Source organism: Cyprinus carpio, chromosome B21, assembly GCF_018340385.1.
Source record: "Cyprinus carpio isolate SPL01 chromosome B21, ASM1834038v1, whole genome shotgun sequence".
In the NCBI taxonomy this organism is placed as follows: domain Eukaryota; kingdom Metazoa; phylum Chordata; class Actinopteri; order Cypriniformes; family Cyprinidae; genus Cyprinus; species Cyprinus carpio.
Genome location: NC_056617.1, coordinates 5187225 through 5209730, shown reverse-complemented (window position 1 = coordinate 5209730; position 22506 = coordinate 5187225). Strand labels below are relative to the sequence as shown.

The window sequence follows — 22506 nt, the reverse complement described above, 5'->3', positions numbered from 1 at the left end:
TTAGGTTTTTTAACTAAGTTGAGAATTGTACATGTCAGTGTTTTTTAAATAGTGCTATTAAAAAGGAAGACCTAAAATGCAGACTAGAGAATAAGTGAATCATTTTTTTGAATAAGTTAATTTACAGTAACCATCTAAATAAATTATAAATTCACTAAAATGAATCAGACTTCCCAATGATATAAAATGACAGATCACTTCACCATTAACAAGTTAAATAATGTATTCAAAACTTGGTGTTTTTAAAGTATAAAGTATTATGCAGTAGCTGAACTACTGTCATGTGCCGCAAAAAACTACTTACTTGTGTCACAGTTGTTGGTTAGTTGTTCCAAAAAAGTGTGTTTAGTACTATTTATCTTTAACTACTATACTTTTTATTAATTATTATGTAATTATTAATAATTAATAGAATAGTGTTTTCAGTAATATTTTGAATTAGCTTATATTTGTATATATTTTCATTCTAGTTTTGTTGTAGTAATTTTACTTTTATCCTTTTTATTAGATTTTACTTTTAAATAATATTTTTATTTAGCTATAATTTATTTTTATTTTCGTTTTTTTCGTAATTTTAGTACTTCAACAAACTTATTTCATTTATTCGACAAGGCAAATACGTTTTTTCATCTAATATTTATACTTTTATTTCAATATTATTTTAGTTACCAAAATGATTTTACTACTTTCAGTTTAATTTTGTAATGATGTATTTGTGAGTGTTTGATGCGTGGCTGAGGTGAGCCTGTTGTTTTTTTCTCTGTATTTGTTGAGTGGATATATTGCTTTTGCTTTAGGGTTGATGTTGTTTAAGTCATAAGTGCTACACACAGAATCACAATCCTGCCTCTCATTTTTATCAAATATTCCCGCTCCTAATTTATTACTCTGTCTGTGTCATCATACATCTTATTGTCCTGTTTATCTACTAATGGCCATCTGTTTTTCCCCCCCCCCCTCAACCAGCATCTCTCTCTCTCTCTCTCCTAAGTCATCTCTCTCACCTCTCTCTCTCTCTCTCTCTCCTGTCTCTCTCACATTCTCACTGGTTGTTATTAATATCCATTGAACAGAGACTCCATCACTGAAACCTGTGTGCAGTTTCACCCTTAATGAACCAAATATAGAGAAAGTGAATATAAGAAAGTGAAAAGGGTAAAAAAAAAGAAAAGAAAGGAAACCCAGACAGAGAAAAGGAAGGGTCTTTAGGTGAAACTACTGTTTTTATTGTATTTACAATTTAATGTTAGTACCTTTATTAAGATTTGAACTCATTGATGGAATAATAATCATGATTTCGTTAACTTAGAGGAATGTATTATTTGGAAAATGTGTGGTGCAATGGGTAAAAATTTAAACTGTAATTTTCCAGGCTGAGAAAAAGGATGGAAAGTACTCAAAAGATTTTCTATTAATGCATTATATTTTTATCTAGACATACATCTATAGATGCATGTGGTGTCATTGGCTGGATTAAAAATTGCTGTATTCAAGTACAATATTTATAAAATGATTTTAAAAATTGTGTTTAGGCAATTACAAACAACTAAAGTCATGAAAATGTCACTAAAGAGGCATGAACTTGATCTAATTTTGTATGATTATAGATAGATAGATATTCTGACACAGAGAGATTCTGTAGACATATTTTTAGATACCACTTTGAAGATTATAGATTTTTGTTGTTTACTTTCGGTTTATATGGCTTGGGGAGTGAATTTGTGTGCATTTTGACCTTTCTGTGTTTGTGTTACTGGTTGCCTAGCTGTGCAATGTTTGAGTTTACTGCTTCAGGAAGATGAACTTGATTATTCTCTAGATAAGATGGCATTCAGCTGGTAAGCTATATATTGATAGATAACACTCTGTTTCGTGAGGTTATTTATAGCCCAGTTTAGAGGAACTCATCTCGTCATCTCGTTTTACACCAATATTGACACTTTGAATTATACAAGATCTTTCTCGGAAAGCTCTTATCAGTGATTAATATATTCAGTTCATAAACTGCTTTGTTTGTGGTAACATTTAGTAAAAACAGACTAACATTTAAAATGTTTCAGAAAATTGTGCTAATAACCTTGATAACTTTCAGATAATGAATGTTCTGTTAACGTTACTGGAAGAACATTTGTTCATAACTTTTAGAGAACCTTGCAAAAACACTTTTCCTAACTATTAAATGTACAGTTTTTGCAGTCCTTCAGCTTGTCCAACCCCTACAGCCTACTGTCTTTTACTGCTGAAAAATGTTTCAGACTTGCCAGTTTTTTAAAAAACATTTCCCTGTCTTTTACCCTGTTTCTACAACGGTGTGACCACAAGGTTTTAGCAAAACCATAAAATATAAAGGCATTACATATACAGAAAATGTTCTTGTTATGTAATCTTTACTCAGGGCTCACAATATGGGTTTATGTGCAAGTCTGGTCATACGGAAGTAAGATTATTTATTGCCCTGCCCAGCATTTTTTACTAGCCCCACAGCAAAATGTACAATGGTTGTTTTTTTTCAGTACTGTTTTTATTTGGTTTGGGACATGAGCAAAAGTGGTTTGGGTGAGAGCTTGTTGAGAAACAAATTGTTTACTCTGTAATTAGTCCATCCATTTCCCAGTTTGACCCCATTGAAGCTGGTGGAACATGATAGATGGGCAGTTTCCACATTTGACAGTAATTTGCCAGTCACAGTGACTTGGAGGCACTGCTGCTCTCGCTTGAGTTTTCATCTTAATTTGTAAACTGTGCAGTATACTATTCTTCATTAAAAATAATATTCATAAAGCACAGATACTACCTCCTGGACATTAGCAGGATTTCTAAACTGCCTAAAATGTCTAGGCTTGGCTTTGTTTTTCTATTGCTTTAATACTTGTGAAAAGCAGTTTGACCTATAGCATGCAGGCATTGTACATAATCGACCAATCATGGTTTGTGAGAGCTGTGGAGAGAAACGGGTCAAAGCAATGCATATACACATGCATATAATGTATGAGGACAGAGTATGTCAATAGGAAAACAAAGCCAAAACCTGGACATTTTAGGCACTTTAGAAATGCCAGGCCAGGGCATGTCCTGAAAAAAGAGCACATAAGGCCACCCTAACATTGATTTAACCTAAGTATCCATGGCATTTCTTGTTTAATAGTTAAACTGTGGTCACCATGTTAGAGCTATGGTAACTGTTTATTAGAGAAGTGCTTGTTGTGTTGGCCACACACAAATAAACTTGACCCCTTTGTCGGTGTCAGTGAGTGACTTTAAAGGGATCTTTGAATGATTACTTAACGACTCTGTACTGATGGAGAGCACAGACGTAAAACGTTGTTGGTTTTATGCCAGATATAACGGGACACACACACCTTCCAAAAAGTTCAACTTTTGTTGCATCTGTCCACAGAATATTTGGTCCAAAAGTCTTGGGGATAATCAAGATATTTTTTAGCAAATGTGAGATAATGCAAGTAAATACAAAATGCAGTTTTAAATGATGATTTCATTTATTAAGGGAAAAGCTGTCCAAACTGACCTGGCCTTGCGTGAAAAATTAATTGCTTTTGTTAAATCATGAAAGAACTGTGATAAACATTATTTTAGAAAGTCGAGTTAAATTTCACTAGCCACACCCAGACTGATTATTACTGCCAGACCTGCTGAATCAAGAAATCACTTAAACAGAACCGTCTGACAAAGTGAAGCATGCTTAAAGAGCACACATCATGCCATGATCTCAAAAAAATTCAAGAACAGATGAGAAACAAAATATTGACATGGATCAGTCTGGAAAGGGTTTATAAAGCCATTTCTAAGGGCTTTGGGACTCCAGCGAACCACAGACAGAGCCATTATCCACTTTGTGTTCTTTTTGGTCAGCAGTGGCTTTTGCCTTGTAACTCTCTCATGGATGCTGTTTTTTGCCAGTCTCTTTCTTATTGTTTGAATCATGAAAACTGACCTTAATTGAGGCGAGTGAAGCCTGCAGTTTCTTTCAATGTTGTTCTGGGTTCTTTTAAGACCTCCTGGGATGAGTCGTCGTTGTGCTCTTGGGATAATTTTTGGTTGCCAGCACACTCCTGGGAAGGTTCACCACTGTACCAAATTTTCTCCATTTGTGGATAATGGCTCTGACCGTGGTTCACTGGAGTCCCAAAGCTTAGAAATGGCTTTATAAACCCTTTCCAGACTGATCCCATGTCAATTATTTTGTTTCTCATCTGCTCTTGAATTTCTTTAGATCGCAGCATGAAGTGCTTGCTCTTTTTAAGCATGCTTCACTTGGTCAGACAGGTTTCTGTTTAAGTTGATTTCTTGATTCAACAGGTATATATATATATATATATATATATAATATAATATATATATATATATATATGATTAGATATATATATATATATTAGGGCGGTAAACGGCAACGCGTATTCACACCAAAACTTTTCTTAATTATTTAATGTGTATGTTTAAGTAAATATTTTATGAAACAAGTTATGACTCTGTAAATTATTATATTTCAACAATAGAAATTGTATAATTTAAAATCCATTTACATGTTTGCATGCAATTTGTTCATTTGAGTGTTGATTATTATAGTTAAACATAATTCAATTGAATTTAAGTTTGGGCTCTGGTTGTAAAATGGTAACTTTATAGAAGGGCTCCCTATATTTTAGAGCAGAAGCTGAGGTAGATTTTTATCCCTAAGAAAATTTTAATTCTAATTGAATTTAACTAAAGAAAGAGCAATTTGTTCAGTAAACCATTGTTAAATGAAAAAAAAAAAATATATATATATATATATAACACAAACTAACTGACAACACAAAAAAATTATTTAGATCATCTATTTATAGCTTCATATAAAACGCAAATATTTTTAAAGTTGTAAATAAAACAAAGATTATTGATGTAAGACATGTTTATCAAGAAAATTATATTTCAGTTTTTCTACTTTACAATTTTTGGTTTAATTCAGTTTGTTACTTGCTGTTTCTGTTTTATTGTTTGTGAAATTTACAAATAATTTACAAAAAATCTTGTGAAAGATAAAAAATTAAATATAAAGTGTATCAATACACAAAATATATAATATATATTTTTAATTGTATTATTTATTTTTTAGAAAAATCAAATGACTTATGATTAGCTTATAATATACAGTAGGTCATTTCTGTTTTTTCTAAAAAAAAACTCAGCAATACAAATAAAAAATCAACTCTTGAACTTTATATTCATCAAAGAATCCTGAGATAAAATATATCACTGTTTCCATAAAAAGTATTAAACAAATTACATTGAATATTTCAGAAAAGTCAACCTTGGTTGGCACTCGAGAATGTGCTTTGATTCTAGCATCTCGGTGTGGTTCCTCTGAGTTCACTGGACAGAAACACTATCTAGGTGATATCTTATGTAACATGTGATAAGTAAATCTGAATCAATAAAGCCGCAGTGCTGCCGCTTGCCTACTGTCATCTGGGGGTTCTAAATATAGCGGGGATCATATTTTATCGTGACCCCGTACTCTGTGAAGGAAGGCCTTTGTTCTGCATGTAGTTTTATGTCTGTCTGTGTGTGTGTGTGTGTGTGTGTGTGTGTGTGTGTGTGTGTGTGTGTGTGTGTGTGTGTGTTCGTTGTCCTCAATAAAAGCACATGACTGAGTCAAAACACACAATATGCTGGGAAGAGGAAACACACCACGAGAGAAAGAGAGAGACTCGGCATGCTTGAAAATACAGGAGGTGAAAGAGTTTAAGATAAGATTAAAATAACAAAAGTAACTTAATCATATCTTTAAATGCAGCGATGTAATTTCATATTCGTAAGGCATCTGTCCATATTCTCAGACAAGCATTACTCTTTTCGAATGTAAATCTGTAAAGGACCTGTTTGTTTGGATTGCATTTTTAAATGCTATTTTATGACCGTTATACAAAAAATATGATCAAATGTTGGAAATTGTTTTCAGATATATTTTGTAAGTTTTGTGTGAAGTAAAATAGTATTATTATTATTATTGTTATTATTTTATATTTATTTGATACCCTACACTAAATTTTGGGGTCAGTCAATTTTTTTTTTAAAAGAAATTAATACTTTTATATAGCAAGGGTGCGATGGTAACACTTTAAAGTCTTAAAGCCTTTGTTTAATGCATTATAAAAGTAGTTTTAATGCATTAATTTAGCTATGCAATGCACTGTAGCTATGCAATACTGTATATATATATATATATATATATATATATATATATATATACACACACACACACACACACACACACACACACACACTGCGTGCGTTCAAAAGTTTGGAATCAGTATATATTTTAATGTTTTTTTTAAATACATTTCCTTATTTGATCAAAAAATACAGAAAAAAGAAGTAATTTAGTGAAATATTATTGCAATTTAAAATAACAGTTTTTATATTTTAATATACTTTAAATATATATTTATTCCTGTGAAACAAAACTGAATTTTCAGCATTATTACCCCCAGTCTTCCTTCAGAATTAAATCTAATATGCTGATTTATAATCAATGTTGGAAACATTTTTGCTGCTTCATATTGTTTGGGACCTGTGATACTTTTTTCAGGATTCATTGGTAAATAAAAAGTTAAAAGGAACAGTGTTTATTCAATATAGAATTTTGTGTTACAATATACTACTATTCAAAAGTTTGGGATCAGTAAATTGTTTCTTTCTTCTTCTTCTTCTTCTTCTTCTTCTTTTTTAAGAAATTAATACTTTTATCCAGCAAGGATGTGTTAAATGGATAAAAAGTGATAGTAAAGAGATATATTGTTAGAAAAAATTACTATTTTGAATAAATGCTATACTTTTTATCCTTTTATTCATCAAATAATAATAAAAAAGTATCACAGGTTCCAGAAAAAAAAAAAAAAATGTTGTGACACTGAAGACTGGAGTAGCCTACTGATGCTGAAAATTCAGTGCTGCATCACAGAAATAAATTACATTTTAAACTATATTAAAATAGGAAACCGATATTTAATATTTCACACTTCACAGTATTCATTTTTTACTGTATTTTTGATCAAATAAATACAGCCTTGATGATCATAAGAGACTCCAGTAAAAATAATTAAAAATCTAACTGATTTTTAATGCGGCACTTGATGCATACACACACACACACACACACACATGACTCGCGCACAAATCAGAGCAGAGAAACTTGTTGTGTATGGCCCGCTTCATGCCCCGCAAATTTTATTAATAAAATAGCTTTGATACTGGATCACTCTTTTTTTTTTTGCAGTCTATGGAATCTCAAGAATAATTGTAACCATAGTTAATACATTATAACACTTATCAATTCATTGTTACACTATGCATTTTAAATTTGGTTATAATTATTTACAACAAGATATAATGTATTACAATGCATATTATGATGCATTATACCCTTTAATAACCCTTTATAATGCATTTTTCATAAAGGCTTTAAGTAAATGTTACTGGTCCATTCATTAAAAAAAAAGTGAAAGTAAAGGCATTTATAATGTTGCAAAAAATATTTTGAAAAATTTCTGATTGAAAAAGCAGCACAACTGTTTTCAACACTGATGGTTATAATAATGTTGTAATAATTAAGTGTTAATAAAGTCTTTGTAATGCGACTGTATGTCAATTTGTGCTTTATTCCATGTTGCATTGCTCTTTTGACCCACTATTGTCTCTGCCAGTGTTGATCTCCAGCCTTGGACAAACAGCAAGATGAAACATGCATTTGAGTGTGTGTGTGTGTGTGTGTTTGTGTGTGTGTTTGTGTGTGTGTGTGTGTGTGTGTGTGTGTGTGTGTGTGTGTGTGTGTGTGTGTGTGTGTGTGTGTGTGTGTGTGTGTGTGTGTGTGTGTGTGTGTTTGAGAGCTAGGAGAACAGCACAGGTCTTTATCCTGGAGAGATCTGGCAGCATGATACAGCGTCAGAAGAGCTTCCACCATCATCTCTTTTGAAGAGGGACTGAAATGAACCATGTGGAGTCATTTAAAGATAATTAAGTGACATTTAAAGTAGTAAAATGCTTTGGTTTGTTTATTGACACAGCCATCAAAAGCTGTATGTTCTCTGTATCACAACTGACCATCACATTATTTTGCTGCATTTGTCATTTCCTAAAGGTGAAGTGTATCATGTATGTATATATTCTACCTTGGTTTAATGTGTAGAGACAGCTAAAAGTAAACTATTGGTAGGTTAATATTCAAAAAGTGCAAACAGTGTTGCTCTGTGCAGTTTTTTGACTGTGGTCAACGTCTGGTTCAACCATGATGTAAGTTTGGGACAGAATGACCTAAAAGGAGTGTTTTTAGACTTTTATTTTTCCTTTGCGGTTTTGCTACAAACATGAACTCCATAGTAAATGTGTGATATATTACTTGATCAAATTGCTTTAAAAGATAAGATAAGATAATAAAACGGGCAGAAAAACTTATGCAAATCACCTAAAATATTTTATCTGATGGCAACTGATAGATATTATGTGAAGAGTCACGGTAAATTGTGCATGGTAGATTTTGTAATTTTGTGGATTTAAAACGGGTTTTGTGGTTTCATGAGGACACAAATCTGTATAATAACATAGGTATGATGACTTAAACATGGTTTACGAGGACACTTCCTGTGATAGAAAATATAGTTTATTCTGTATAAAAAACATTACGCCTATTGAGAATACCCATAATCCACATATACCAACACGTGTGTGTGTGTGTGTGTGTGTGTGTGTGTGTGTGTGTGTGAGTGTTGTATTCTAGGAAATGAGATGTAACGTCAGTGCCAGGAAGTGAGAAACCTCAAGCATGGGGTCGTGAGTTAGAGAAGAAGAGCAAAGAATGCGGAAAAGATTTGTTTGGGAAAATATATGAAAATGTAACAGAAACGTTTTATGAGAGTTGAAAATCATCATTTACAGAGTTGCAGAGAATGCATGGAGTTTTCAATTTCAAAATTTTAATTCAGTGTATTTGGAAACAGGATTTTCCAGTGGACTTTTTTTGTGTGTCTTGTGTAACAGTGGTTTTGGTAAAGTTCTGCAATGCCATGTTTTTTTAAACACTCTGTACTATGGCAGTATCATGGCTTTTTGGACATGGTGCCATGGAAATTATACCATTGTTTTGAGGACATTACCATTGTAATACAATGTTGTTGTTGTTGTTTGGATCATGAAAATACATATTTTTGTAAATGGTAGCACCATGGCATTCTTTTAAGTATCTCAGTAATTTTACTCTGGTAATACCTCAATTCCTTTTTGTTAAATGTTTTGTCACAAGCAAATTTCACATTTATCTCAATAAATTTCAAGCAACTAGTTAAGAGTTGAATATATGTGTAAAATAAAACAAGCACATTTTTGTTCATTTAAAAAAAAATATGTTTTTGTCAGGGTCTGTGAAGGAATTCTGGATTGCTACTTAACTAAAGGACATGCAGAGATTAAGTGTGTGTTACCATATGTGACAGTTGTAAAGTAATTGTTAATTGCATTTTGTTGAAACTGCAATAGTGTCTCTACAGCTGAGAAGACTGTGTTTGTGTTATGACTGTTGAACTGTTCAATTAAACAGATCTGAGTGTGTGTGGTCACAGGAATAGAAGCTCTTGACTCTAGATGGCCCCTCAACACTTAAAATGGACATAAAACAGGCAGATGACCAAAGCAAATTCATGCTGTCCCATTTACATAAGAGAAAATGTAGATTTAATGTTTATATCTTTTTGCTGGAAAACAAAACATTGCAGTGCATCCGAATGTCTTTACTCATCTCTTTTTACTTCGCAAAATTAAATGTGCATTACATATGCAGCTTTTATAGTGATTACGATCCGTATTTAGCCTGAAGGCTTTGTGTGTGTGTGTGTGTGTGTGTGTGTGTGTGTGTGTGTGTGTGTGTGTGTGTGTGTGAGTGTGTGATTCCCGCTGAGAGGCTTATGTGTAGTGTTAAAGTGGATGACGCAGGAAGCTTTGAGCCACCTGCTCTCTGTCATTGCAACAATGTCGCCAAACCATTTGGACAACGCCACAAAAACAGCCTTTTTGACAAAGCGTTAGAACTGTTTTGACAGTAGGAATATGGATAATCGTGTTCAAATCTGCTGAATAACACACTTGGATTGGAGTTCGTGCTGATCAGGATGGCTACATCTACCATCATTAATTCAACCTGTGAAGCATAATTTTTTCAGTGGACCGATTTTGTCTTGTCTAGTTTGCGCAAATGGTTGTATTCATGGACATTCAAACACATGTCAAAATGTGATTAAAAATGGGACAGGCATGTCAGAATGTTGCTCCAGGGCTCTGAGATGGTAAAACCAGATGCATTCTTGCTTTTGTCTCGTTTTTTAACCTCACTTCAATGAAACACACCTGTTTCTCTCGATCTCTATCAGGTGTCTGCAGCAGAAGAGCGTTTGGGGCCAATGCGACTGACCCAGGAGCCCATTCAGGTAGAGTCCTGTTTAGTCATTTTGTGTATGTTAGAATTTGTAGCTTCAAAAGTTTGGAGTTGGTAACATTTTTAATGTTTTTTAAAGAATTATCTTATCCTCACCAAGACTGCATTATTTGATCAAAAATACAGTAAAAACAGTGAAACATTATTACAATTTAAAATGGCTGTTTTCTATATGAATCTATCATAAAATGTAATTTATTCCTGTGATGCAAAGCTGAATTTACTCCAATCTGCAGTATCACATGATCTTTCAGAAATCATTCTGATATGCTGATGTATTTTTATTATCAGTGTTGAAAACTGTTCTGCTTAATTTTTAGGTGGAAACCATGATACATGTGTATTTAAAATAGAAATATTTTATTTCAATAGCTATTATAAATGTCTTTACTGTCTCTTTGATCAGTTTAATGTGTACTTTGCTTAATAGAAGTATTTATTTCTTTTGAAAAATCCAAACCTTTGAATGATAGTGTATTTATTGGCTTTTTAAGTGTTTGTCTGGTTAACTTTGATTTGGTTAATGATCTGGGCTGGGTAAACAAAAGGTGCATGTTTAATTGCTTAATTACCGAGATTGTGTCCATGTTATCATTGTGAAAGGCAGTAAACCTCAGACTGCTTTATGTGAATGAATAGAGTAATTAGTGTGCTATATGTTGCTTTAAATAAAATAAAAAAAGTTATGTAGCAATTTTTTAGCATTAAAGGGTTAATTCACCCAAAAATTAATTTTGAAGTTGCTTTCAAAATGTCTGTAAAAAACACCAACAAATTTGTCAACCACTATAAAATACCCAGTTTCAAGCAATTTATTTAATTATTTAAGAATTGCATAGCTTTGCAGTGAGGTTTGGATTATTTTAACGCACAATCTCTTGAGTTTAGGGGATTTAAAGTATAATTGCAGGTGATTATGAAACCATGTAGTGATGCATTATGACCTCTCAAAGTCCCTGCATTAATTCACTTGTGACATCATAGTGGACCACTACAGGACTCTTTTTAGTGATGTTTTAATCTTGCATAGGCAGTGCAGTGATAGAATATTACTGTGACATCATAATGCATTACTGTCACTGCTGCATTGACCTGTTTCTACAGTATGGCAAATGATTGAGGGCACCCAAAGACCTCTTAACATGGACTCATGACCTCAGGGATAATCTTGAGATGTCTCAAGGGATTGACACAATTATCCTGAGTGCTTGTGTGTGTGTTGTGTGTGTGCGCAAGCACGTTTGCATGTGTGTGTATGAGTGTGTGGCATTAGTGGGAATTATGTTTCACTAAAAGTGGAATTGTGAAACAGAAAGTGTGCGTAATGTTAACCTAATGACTGAATGCTGTTTGTCAGCCACTGTAAATTGAGGCTGTTTGTGTAATTTCTGACTCATCTCTGAGTCAGATTTAGCTGATGTAACTGAGGAAATCAATCAAGATTGATTTTACAGATTAATCACCTGTCATTTCTAGGGTCTTTTGACTTTAAAAAAAGTCCACCCACACTGTCCAAGTTTCAGGGTTATTTTAGTATCATTGATACAGTGTCATTGATAATAGTTATTTACATCCATTTTTTAGTGTTTTAATGTCTATACGTTTTTTCTTAATTTGTATTTATTAGTTTTAGTTTTTGTTATTTTAGTTTTACTAAACAAAAATGTGAAAGTTTTTTTTTTTTTTTTTATTTTACAGAAATATTTTTTTTTTAGTTTTATTTAATGATAATAACCCTGAAAAGTTATATTGCTATACAGCAGGGTCACCAATTCTGACCAGGCAATATAAGAGGTTACCAAAATAATTTACCTCCTTCTATTTCACACACAATAGTTTTAATGCTACCCAAATGCTGCTCCTCTCTTTCATACGCTAGAAAGCATTTTCATTTGAAATGAACAGTTGCACATACATTAGGGTCACCAAATCTGACAACACACTGTTACGGGTTAGCAAATCTGTTACACCCCTTTATTTTACACAGAATTGCATTAAATTTACTTTGCTGTTGTCTAATCTCCTCTGTCTGCTCTATATTATATGCTAGAAAGCATATTGCTCTGATGTGAACAGCTGCAAACATACACCAGAGTCACCAAATCTGACAAGGCAGTGTGACAGGTTATTTCGCACAGAATGATTTTAAATTTACCCTACTTTTGTATTTCATACTATAGAAAGCATTTTGATTTGATGTGAACACTTATACAGCAGGGTCACCAAAGTGGACGACACACTGTTACAGTTACCAAAATCTGTTACCCCTCCCTCTCTTTTACACAGAATTGTTTTATTGTTACCCAGATTCACTTTTATGATGTCTAATCTCCTTTGTTTTCTAATATAGAAAGCATGTAAACATCTACAACACCAGTCACCAAATCCGACAGCACAGCCTTACAGATTACAGAAATTGGTTACTTAGATCATTGACCCTGCTGTATCTCTGTCTGTCCAAATCAGAGCAATATGTTTTCAAAGAAATAAAATAGAGGAGGATACACATAACCAGACTGAATTTATGTAACATTAAAATCATTCTGTGTGAAATAGAGGAGAGTTATTGTTGGATTTGGTGACCCTGGTATATACCTGCAGTTTTTCACATTTCTGATACTTGTGAAAAAGGCCTGTTCTGTCAATCAGAAATGTGTTAGCGTGTGAGCGGGTGAGGTCGCTCTGCCCCCTGTAGGTGGACGTGTAGCGCTGCACAGTGGGCCTCCTGAGCGAGGTAGCGGTGACAGAGGCGTCCTGAACGACCTGGGCCATGTGGAATTTCACATCGCAGCTCCTTGGTTACACAACATTGAAGAGGATGAAAGACTGTTGACCTTTCACACGCACCCAACAACAGCACCTCTCTCTCTCTCCGTCTCTGTCTCGCTCAGGTGTTACTGGTCTTCGCTAAAGAGGACAGTCAGAGCGATGCGTTCTGGTGGGCGTGTGAGCGGGCGGGGTTCAGGTGTAACATCGCACGAACACCTGAGTCTGCGGTGGAGTGTTTCTTGGATAAACACCACGAGATCGTCATCATTGATGGCCGGCACTCACGGTACTTTGAGGCTGATGCCGTCTGCCGGTGGGTACAAGCAAACCATCCATCATCTGTCGCTCACTTGTTTCTGTTTAGGCAGGATGGGGAATTAACTTTTTTTCATTTTCAGTTACAATAATTCGCCATTTATATGAAATTAGTAAAATGCTCAATGTTTTTTACTAAGACTAGATGTACCGAATTCCAGATTAAATTCAGTTTGATTTTAAATCAAAAGGTCTTATTTTGATTCATTTGGGTATGTTTCAGTTATAATGTACATTTTTCTTACACTACCGTTCAAAAGTTTGGAATCATTTAGAAAATACTTTAGAAATGAATACTTTAATTCAGCAAGCATGTATTAAATTGGTCAAAAGTGATAGTAAATAGATATATAATTTTACAAAAGGATTCTTTTGAACTGTCTATTCATCAAATAATCCTAAAAAATGTTTTTTTTTAAATATTAAGGGGCCCAACATTAATAATGTTACTTCAGAAAGAATTCAGATTAGAATTAGAAGGATTTCTGAAATCATGTGACACTGAAGACTGGCATAATGATGCTAAACATTCATATTTGGATCACGGGAATCAATTACATGTTAAAACATTAAAACAGAAAGCAGTTATTTTAAACTTTAAAAAAAAAAAAAAAAAATCACAATATTACTATTTTACTGTATTTTTGATCAAATAAATGCAGTATTGTTGACTTTTTCAAAATGTTCTTACTTTTTCAAAAAATCTTACAAAACCCAAACTTTTGAATGGTAGTTTATGAAAGAATGCACATTATATATATGTTAATTATAAAGGGCAGTGTTTCAGACTGATTCAAACCAGTAACTCATCATTCATTTATTTCAGGAATCATGCAACACTGGTGGAGCAGTATGTTTTTGATTCACTAAATAGAATCAGTTCATAAGAATCATTTGTATGTGAATCTTTAAGTCCAGGTTGCCCACCACAGCTCGCGATGAGGGGTAAATAAGGCAAAATACTCTCTACTGTGGAGGAAGTAGCCCACATTTGGCTGGTTTGTGGGTGTTAATTTCCCATCCTGCACAGAAGCTTAAATCCATGGCGCGCGCACACCTACCCAAAGCTGGCAACTCTCGGCCAATTCTAGTTGCTGCCAAATCACTTTATTTCCCAGTAGATGTCTATGCGTATAAGGAAGAGAGAGTCATTTGGAGAGAAATGTGTAGAAGATACTTGATTTCACTGCCATGATGAAAACAGAAAATGTAAAAAACAACTTTTTTGTTATTGTATGTTTTTAAACAGGATGATTCGAGTGACCAAGCCTTCTGAACACACTGTTATTTTAGCAGTGATGCCACAAACGTAAGGCCTCAGAGAACACTTTTATCTATTATTCAATGTGTTACAGATGTCCCGTCATGTTTCTTCTCCAACTGATCTTTCTCTCTTGCAGTCCCTCAGATCAGGAGGAACCATCTGTCCTTCCTCTTCTCTCTGCTGGCTTCTCCAGAGTGAGTATTTTAGACTAAAACAGGAATATTTGCTCCACTACATGACATGAGTGGGGGTGTGTCCAATTCCACATTAAGATGTACCAAAACAATTCTTACAATTTTTATCACTGTCGGATTTTATTGGTGGGTTGATTACCACAGAAAATCATTTAGAAAACCAAAACTTAAAAGCAATGCACACACACACACACACACACATACACTGTCAGATATGTTGGATATTATTTTGATCAGACAAGTTATTGATGCATGGTAGTCCCACAAGTAACATTTTATATTTTAATATTTATGCTGTGTCCCATAGTCCTCCCAAATGATTTTTAATATAAATATCCATAGCAGATCATTTTGTTTACTGTATTCCCTGCAGAAAAATCTGGATTCAGCTTACAAACTAGGACAGCTTGCGTACTGTGTTATATGTGTCTTTCTCTTTCTCTCTCAGAGGTACCTGGAGAACAGCAGTGTGTCAGCCTGCTATAATGAGTTAATCCAGTTAGAACACGGAGAGGTTCGAGCTCAGTTTAAACTGAGGTAAGTCTAATGCCAAAGCTAGCAGGAAGTTCAACGAAGACCATGCTGAAGGCTTCAATATTTGTTTGTGTTTCTGTTGTTGCAGGGCTTGTAACTCTGTGTTTACCCGCATTAGAACAGTGTCAGGAAGCCGTGGAGATCAGCAGTGAAGATCATGTCATACAAGTGAGTTTTGGGATCCAAACTGGATTGCCCCGCACTGGAATTTGATTACATATAAGAAGGCTTTTTATATTCAAAACAACACCCTTACAAGGACTACTTCCTGGATATAATGCATTAAAGTTAAGGTGGTCGCACACCGGATTAGAAGCACAGTAGGACAGCTCACGGGTATAACACACCAGACACTTTGCATTCAGTTCAAGATGCTGTCCAAAACTGTTTATTTAACCAACAAACAGGCAAAATTTCCCTTAAAAATCCTTTGTCTTTGAAGTGTTACAAGCTGCTTTTATAAGATCCGTAAAGTTGCAAAGACTAAAGTCTCAAACCCAAAGAGATATTTTTTTTATAAAAGTTAAAGGCACAATATGTAATTTTTTCGCCACTAGAGGGCGTGTATTCAAAATAAACAAAGACCAGGTAGCGTAGTTTGATGACACCGTGACTGAGTGTGGAACAACAACACAACACACGCATAACATATTAAAGCGTTTCCATATGTTTTCTACAAAACAAAACTAAAAAATCGAGGGGTTATGATGTCATTGGGAAGCAACACAATGACACTATGGACAAGGTCTGTGTAACTAGTTAAAATTGCTTATTTCTCTTCCTTTGAAACATTTGGGATAATGTAAGTACACAAGTCAGCAAAATATATAACACTGTTCTAGTGGTTTTTGGATATTTTCATAAAAAAATCTTACATATTGTGCCTTTAAGACTCGTCCACGCCCTCCTAAAAACGCCTCATTTAAACACCGCCCCCAACATATCTGTCACTGTGTTGGAAGATTTGCATAACACCGGCCAATATTTATGCAAAGAAAGAAGACTTTAACTTTTATTCTCCGCTGTAGTATTGTTCCCGCCCTGTGCCTCTATGTCGTGGAGATGCCCGTGTGTTTTTCCAAATATGGTAAGGGGCGTAACATTTCCGTCAAACGCTTGAGGTATTCGGCCAATCACAATCCACTGGATAGCTGGCCAATCAGAGCACACCTCGCTTTTCAGAACGATGAGATTTGTAAAATCAACATGTTCAGAAAGGCAGGGCAGAGAGGAGCAACAATAATGTACGGGTTTTACATCATTAATGTATTTTTAAACATCGTCATAAATGACCCCTTTAAAAATTTATATCTTTGTAAGTAAATATTAACAGAGTCAAAATAAATTTATAGTAATATTCAAAATATTTTTGTCTTTTTAAAATATTTTTCTTTTTGGTTAATGTTTTTGTTATTATTAGTAGTAGTATATGCAAGAATATTATTATGCAATATTAATATATATTTCTACTCTAATTTCCTCACATTTATGCATTTTAAGGGAGCCCTTTTAAACTGTTGAGTGTTCATTTTACATGAAGGAAGTATATTTAAGTTTCTCCAATATCTTATTATGGAGATTATTATATTTTGAGAATATTATATTTTTGAAGGTCTAATTGAAATGCAAAATAATAAGGATACTTGACATGTGTTTACTGCAATAATATTATGACAAAGAAAATCATGATATAAGAATACAAAATATGAAAAAATTTGTGTAGAAATAATTTTTCATCAGAAATTGCAAGTCAATTTCACAATTAATTATAAAGAATGACAATTAACACATTGTGGAATTAAACTGAGGTAGTATTTTTCTTGTAAAAACATACGCCAGTAACTCTTTTTTTTCTTTGTGTTTTTGAGTATGTAAAATCCAGCATTTGAAAAGATGATGGGCTATCATAGAGGCGAACTGATCGTAAAGAGTTGACCGAACTGCCCAATAGTGACAGAACAGCGCCGCCGAACCTGCTGGACACCATCAACACTTGCATCAAGAAAGGAAAGGTTTAGTTGGCCATAACACTACTAGGTCATATTGACTTCACCTGTGCCACTTTTTACAAGCCTAACAATACATATACTTGTCATTGATTCGATTTCTTAACCGATTTTTTTTATTCCGATATGTGTGTGCTTGTTTGCTTAGGAATGGCAGGAGATCTATTTCTTCTTTCTCACGGAGGAAGTCAGGGGGACAGTATTCAGCAATATGTCAGAATCACTCCTGTGATTGGCCATGGAGGGTGAGTCACATGATTTATAAAAAATTTAAATATAATTATTTTAGAAAATCATATTTTATTATTTAATTTTAAATTAACATTTAGTCATAATTTATTTTGTATAACTATTTTAATATTAAAAATATAATAAATATATTTAATATATATTATCTGTAAATATCATATATTTTTTATGTTCTAAATAAATTATGGGTGCCAGAAATAAAAGTAATTTCATTTATATTGCTGCTGCCATTGGTGGTTGTATTATAGATACAAATCAGCTAGAATAAAACAGTCAAATCAGACAATTGTTTCTTTTAGAAAAATCCGCCATTTCGTGTCCATCAAGAGGCCTTACACTGACAACCACAGACAGGTACTTTTCTTTTTCTTTTTTGCTTCCAAGCTTTATGTGTGACTTTAATTTTAATCAGAGAGTATCCAATAAATGTTGGCCAAGTTTGATGTTCACCTATTAATAGAGCTCCCAAATTAGCACCAAAACTGAAAGTGTGCAAGGCTCATGGGGACAGCAGTGGGCAGAAATGTTAGCTACATTAAAGCATCCATCCTGACAGGCCAGTGTCAGAGAGCCAGGCGGGCGTCAGGGTTATTAATAACCCTCCACAGGCTCAGGTCTAAACCCTGCTGTTAGTTCTAGCATTAGCTGGAGCTGCTGATCAGAAAGGCCTGGTGAGAAACAGACAACACCTGACGCGTGTGTGAAATAGCTGTTGCTTTACTCACTGGTGTTAGTCTTACCGTTCACACACTCGCTGGCTGTTACAAGCCTTACCAAAATGTGCCATGCTTACTAACCATAGTTTGTGTCAAAATGCAATGGTTGCTACGATTAGTGATACTAGATTACATTAAAATGAAATTTTTTATTACTGTCCCAGCATCTTTACAGACATGCAATATCCAACAAGTCATATATGAGGTAATGTGTGACTTGATCAGTGTTTTTGTCTGCTTATTTAACAAAAATGTAACATCCTTACTACAGGATATATTATTTCAGAAGCAAAAATAATTTGGCTTGTTTTCTGAGATCAAAATTTGAATATTTGTTCTTACCTTGAATTTTTTTATTACTTTATTAGCTGTTTTTTTTTTTTTATTTCTTAGTATAAACTAGTGGCTGTCAAAGGTTTAATCACGATTATTGCATCCAAAATAAAAAAAAATTGTTTACATAATATTATGTATGTGTGCTGTGTACTATATTTATTATGTGGTATATGTATAAAATGTATATGTATGCATGTAAATAGTTCCCAAAATATATACTGTATGTGTGCATATTTATATATACACATATATTATGTAAATAAAACTTTTAATTTGAATGCGATTAATCATTTGACAGCACTAGTATAACACCCACAGAATTTTGTTTTTTTTTATTTTATATTTATTCAAAGCAAGGAAAAAAAACAGTATATACACCATTCAAAAGAATTTAAAATAAGAAATATACAAAATTATATAATATACAAAAAATATAATTATTAAAATGATTAAATACAATTATTTTTTTAAATATAAAAAATAATAAATTTTATTCTGCAAGGGTGGTTTAAATTGAAAGCTGGTAATAAAAGACATTTATAATGTTTACAAAAGATCTCTGTTCAGATAAATGCTGTTTTTTATTTCTGTTCATTAAAGAAGTTTCCACAAAAATATTAATCAGCAGCAAACTGTTTTCAAAGTTGACAATGATAATAAATGTTTCAGCAAATCAGCATATTAGAATGATTTCTGAAGGATCATGTGACACTGAAGACTGGAGTAATGATGCTGAAAATTCAGCTTTACATCACAGAAATAAATTACATTTGAAAATATATTCAAAGGCAAGAAGAGTTATTTTAAAATGTGATAATATTTCACAATATTACTGTTTTTAACTGCCTTGGTGAATCAATTCCATATCAATTGAAATCAATCTTTTCTGTTATGTTAGAAATACTGATTAAGAAATGAATAAATTTAAATGCACTTTACAAATTCTGCTGGATTAAACAAGATAAAAAATAACAGTAATTATCAGTGGGCTTGTAGTAAAATCTTCTTCTTAATCAGATTTCCTGACCTAATCCTTCAGGATAGTGTAGCTAAGCTCTTTTATACTTCTACTTACATGTCATCATATGTATGAGTGTGAAAATGTATAAAATATAACCATATTTTTCTTTTTCTGTCTGTACCATGTAACTTTACTAAAAAGCAAACCTCACACTGCGTAGTTTCCCTTTTTGGCAGCTCTCTTTAATCTCTAACCTAAGACCGAAAATCCTGTTTCCATTCATTCAAAAACGTGATCATGTTAAAAGGATAAATGGATGCGGCGGGCAGGATTTCCACTCAGGAGAATTCAGCAAATGCTTAAAAACCGTGTTCTGATCAGGAAAAGAGCTGACAGAGCAACAAATGATAAATCCTGTCTATTCAATGTTAATCTAAGGCTCTATCCTAACCAGCCACCAGCAACGCAACAAGACATTTTGTAAGTTGCTTAGTTTTCAGTCATATTGTGTGATTAAACAGCAAGAATCGAATTGGTTGATTCCCCAAGGCTGCATTTATTTGATCAAAAATACAGTTAAAACAGTAATATTGTGAAATATTTTTACAATTTAAAATAACTGATTTCCATTTAAAAAAAAAAAAAAAAACTTTTAAATGTAATTTATTCTTGTGATGCAGCGCTGAATTTTCAGCATCATTACTCCAGTCTTCAGTTTCACATGATCCTTAAAAAATCATTCTAATACGCTAATTTGCTAATAAATTTTTGCTTAATATTTTTGTTGAAACCATTTTTTTCAGGATTCTTTGATGGATGGAATGTTCAGAAGAACAGCATTTGAATAAAAAGATCTTTGTAATATTATAAATGTTGATATATTGAATGTGTCCTTGCTGAAAAGTACATGTACAAATATACATGTACAGTAGTTAATTAATATTACTCGGTACTTAAATGTACAATTAACACACCGTAACAAGGACACCTTAAAAATAAAATGTAACTGTATCAAGTATTGACTTTAATTAGAATGCCTATTATATTTTACTAACATGTAATAATTACTGTATTTAACTAAATATAAATGTAATATGTATAATATTTAATGTACTGATATTAATATTTTCACTTTTCTCCCTTTTCACAAGGATTTTGTTCAATAGCATTTTTATTTTTGGGGTGTATTGACGTTAGGATCAAGTGTTGACGTTTGTTTAAAATGTTGGTATTGTGATAAATTCATGGCATATTGTAGTTTATTGTGTCCAAAACCACCCACTTAGACAAGAAAGGGACATCTGACTGATATTTCAGCAACCAAGCATACCAGGACCTGGGACTAGTTAACTCTGTAAACTTACCCGCTGTATTCCTCACAAAACATAATCAACCTTTAATTCATCTGACACCTGATATCATTTTGCACATTTGTTTCAGTTATGTTGTTGCCAGAAAGTTTACAGTGAGATCAGTGAGAGGTTTAAATGCTTAGCAATCAGTGTGTGTGTGTGTGTGTGTGTGTGTGTGAGAGAGAGAGAGAGCTGAAATGACACACCTCGTATGCTATTTCAAGCTGATCAGAAATCTGTGTTTGCAGGTTCATAAGTTGAGCAAAGAAGAGAAATGCTGTGGTGAACACTCTCAATCAGGTACAACGTCAGACTCTCATTAATGGTTTGTTTGATTACTTTTCTGTGTTGCACACTGTAACCCATATTGGCTCTGTATAGATTTTGGTTTTTGTAACATCTTCTGTGAAGCAAACAATAGCGTGAATGAAAATGCACAGCTCATGTGCTGCATTGAGAATTAGAGGGGAAAATAGAGCGATAGATCGTGGTGCAGAATAAACATGATGGCTGCAGTGCACCCTGGGCGACAGTTGAGTGTCAGACTGTTTAAAATTAGCCATAATAATTTGCTTGCCATATATTTGCGTGCGTGTGCATATGTGACATGACCCAGTAAGTAACCATGTTTAGGCATTTCACATCAGTTGTGTCTGCTTTCAGAGGAAAGAATCACTATTGCTATTCTTTTATATGACATTAAAAATGGTATAAAATTAAAAACAGAAAATGTGTTAGAGAGTGCTCTGAAATAAAAATTAAATGTGTATAATTAATATAAATCAAATTGTAAATAAATAATTATTAAAAAGATTATAGTTTAGAATAAATTCAATTATGTTTTTTTTAATTGATATTTTAATTAAATATCCATCTTTCTATCTGTCTTTCAATAAAGACAGAAACCACAAATTTATTAAAGAGTGCTCCTAATACATTTGGGTTAATTTAAATAATTTAATTTGTAATAAACTTTAAATGTATAAAATTAATATAACTAAATTTATAATTAAATAACTATATAAAACAATAACTACATAAAATAATTAAAAAAGGAAATGATTTTATTTAATGTTATATTTATATTATAATATTTTAATATATTGCTATAGTTTTTAATATTTCACTTTTTTTAAATAAATATAATTTTGTTGAAATTAGCATTAAATATTGACTTAAATTTGTCGAAATATTATATTTAATTACATGTAATAATTTAATTGCTGTATTTACGTTATATTTAATATTTAATAGTTAAAAATTAAATTAATGAAAATTCATTTAAATGTTAATAAATTTAATAAAAATTAATTTAAGTGTAAATAATTTA

General features: G+C 32.8%; 1 pseudogene; it reads left to right on the top strand.

Annotated features, from left to right (window-relative positions):
* Window positions 1–22506, top strand: part of LOC122141220 — a 43324-nt pseudogene that overhangs the window by 7300 nt on the left and 13518 nt on the right.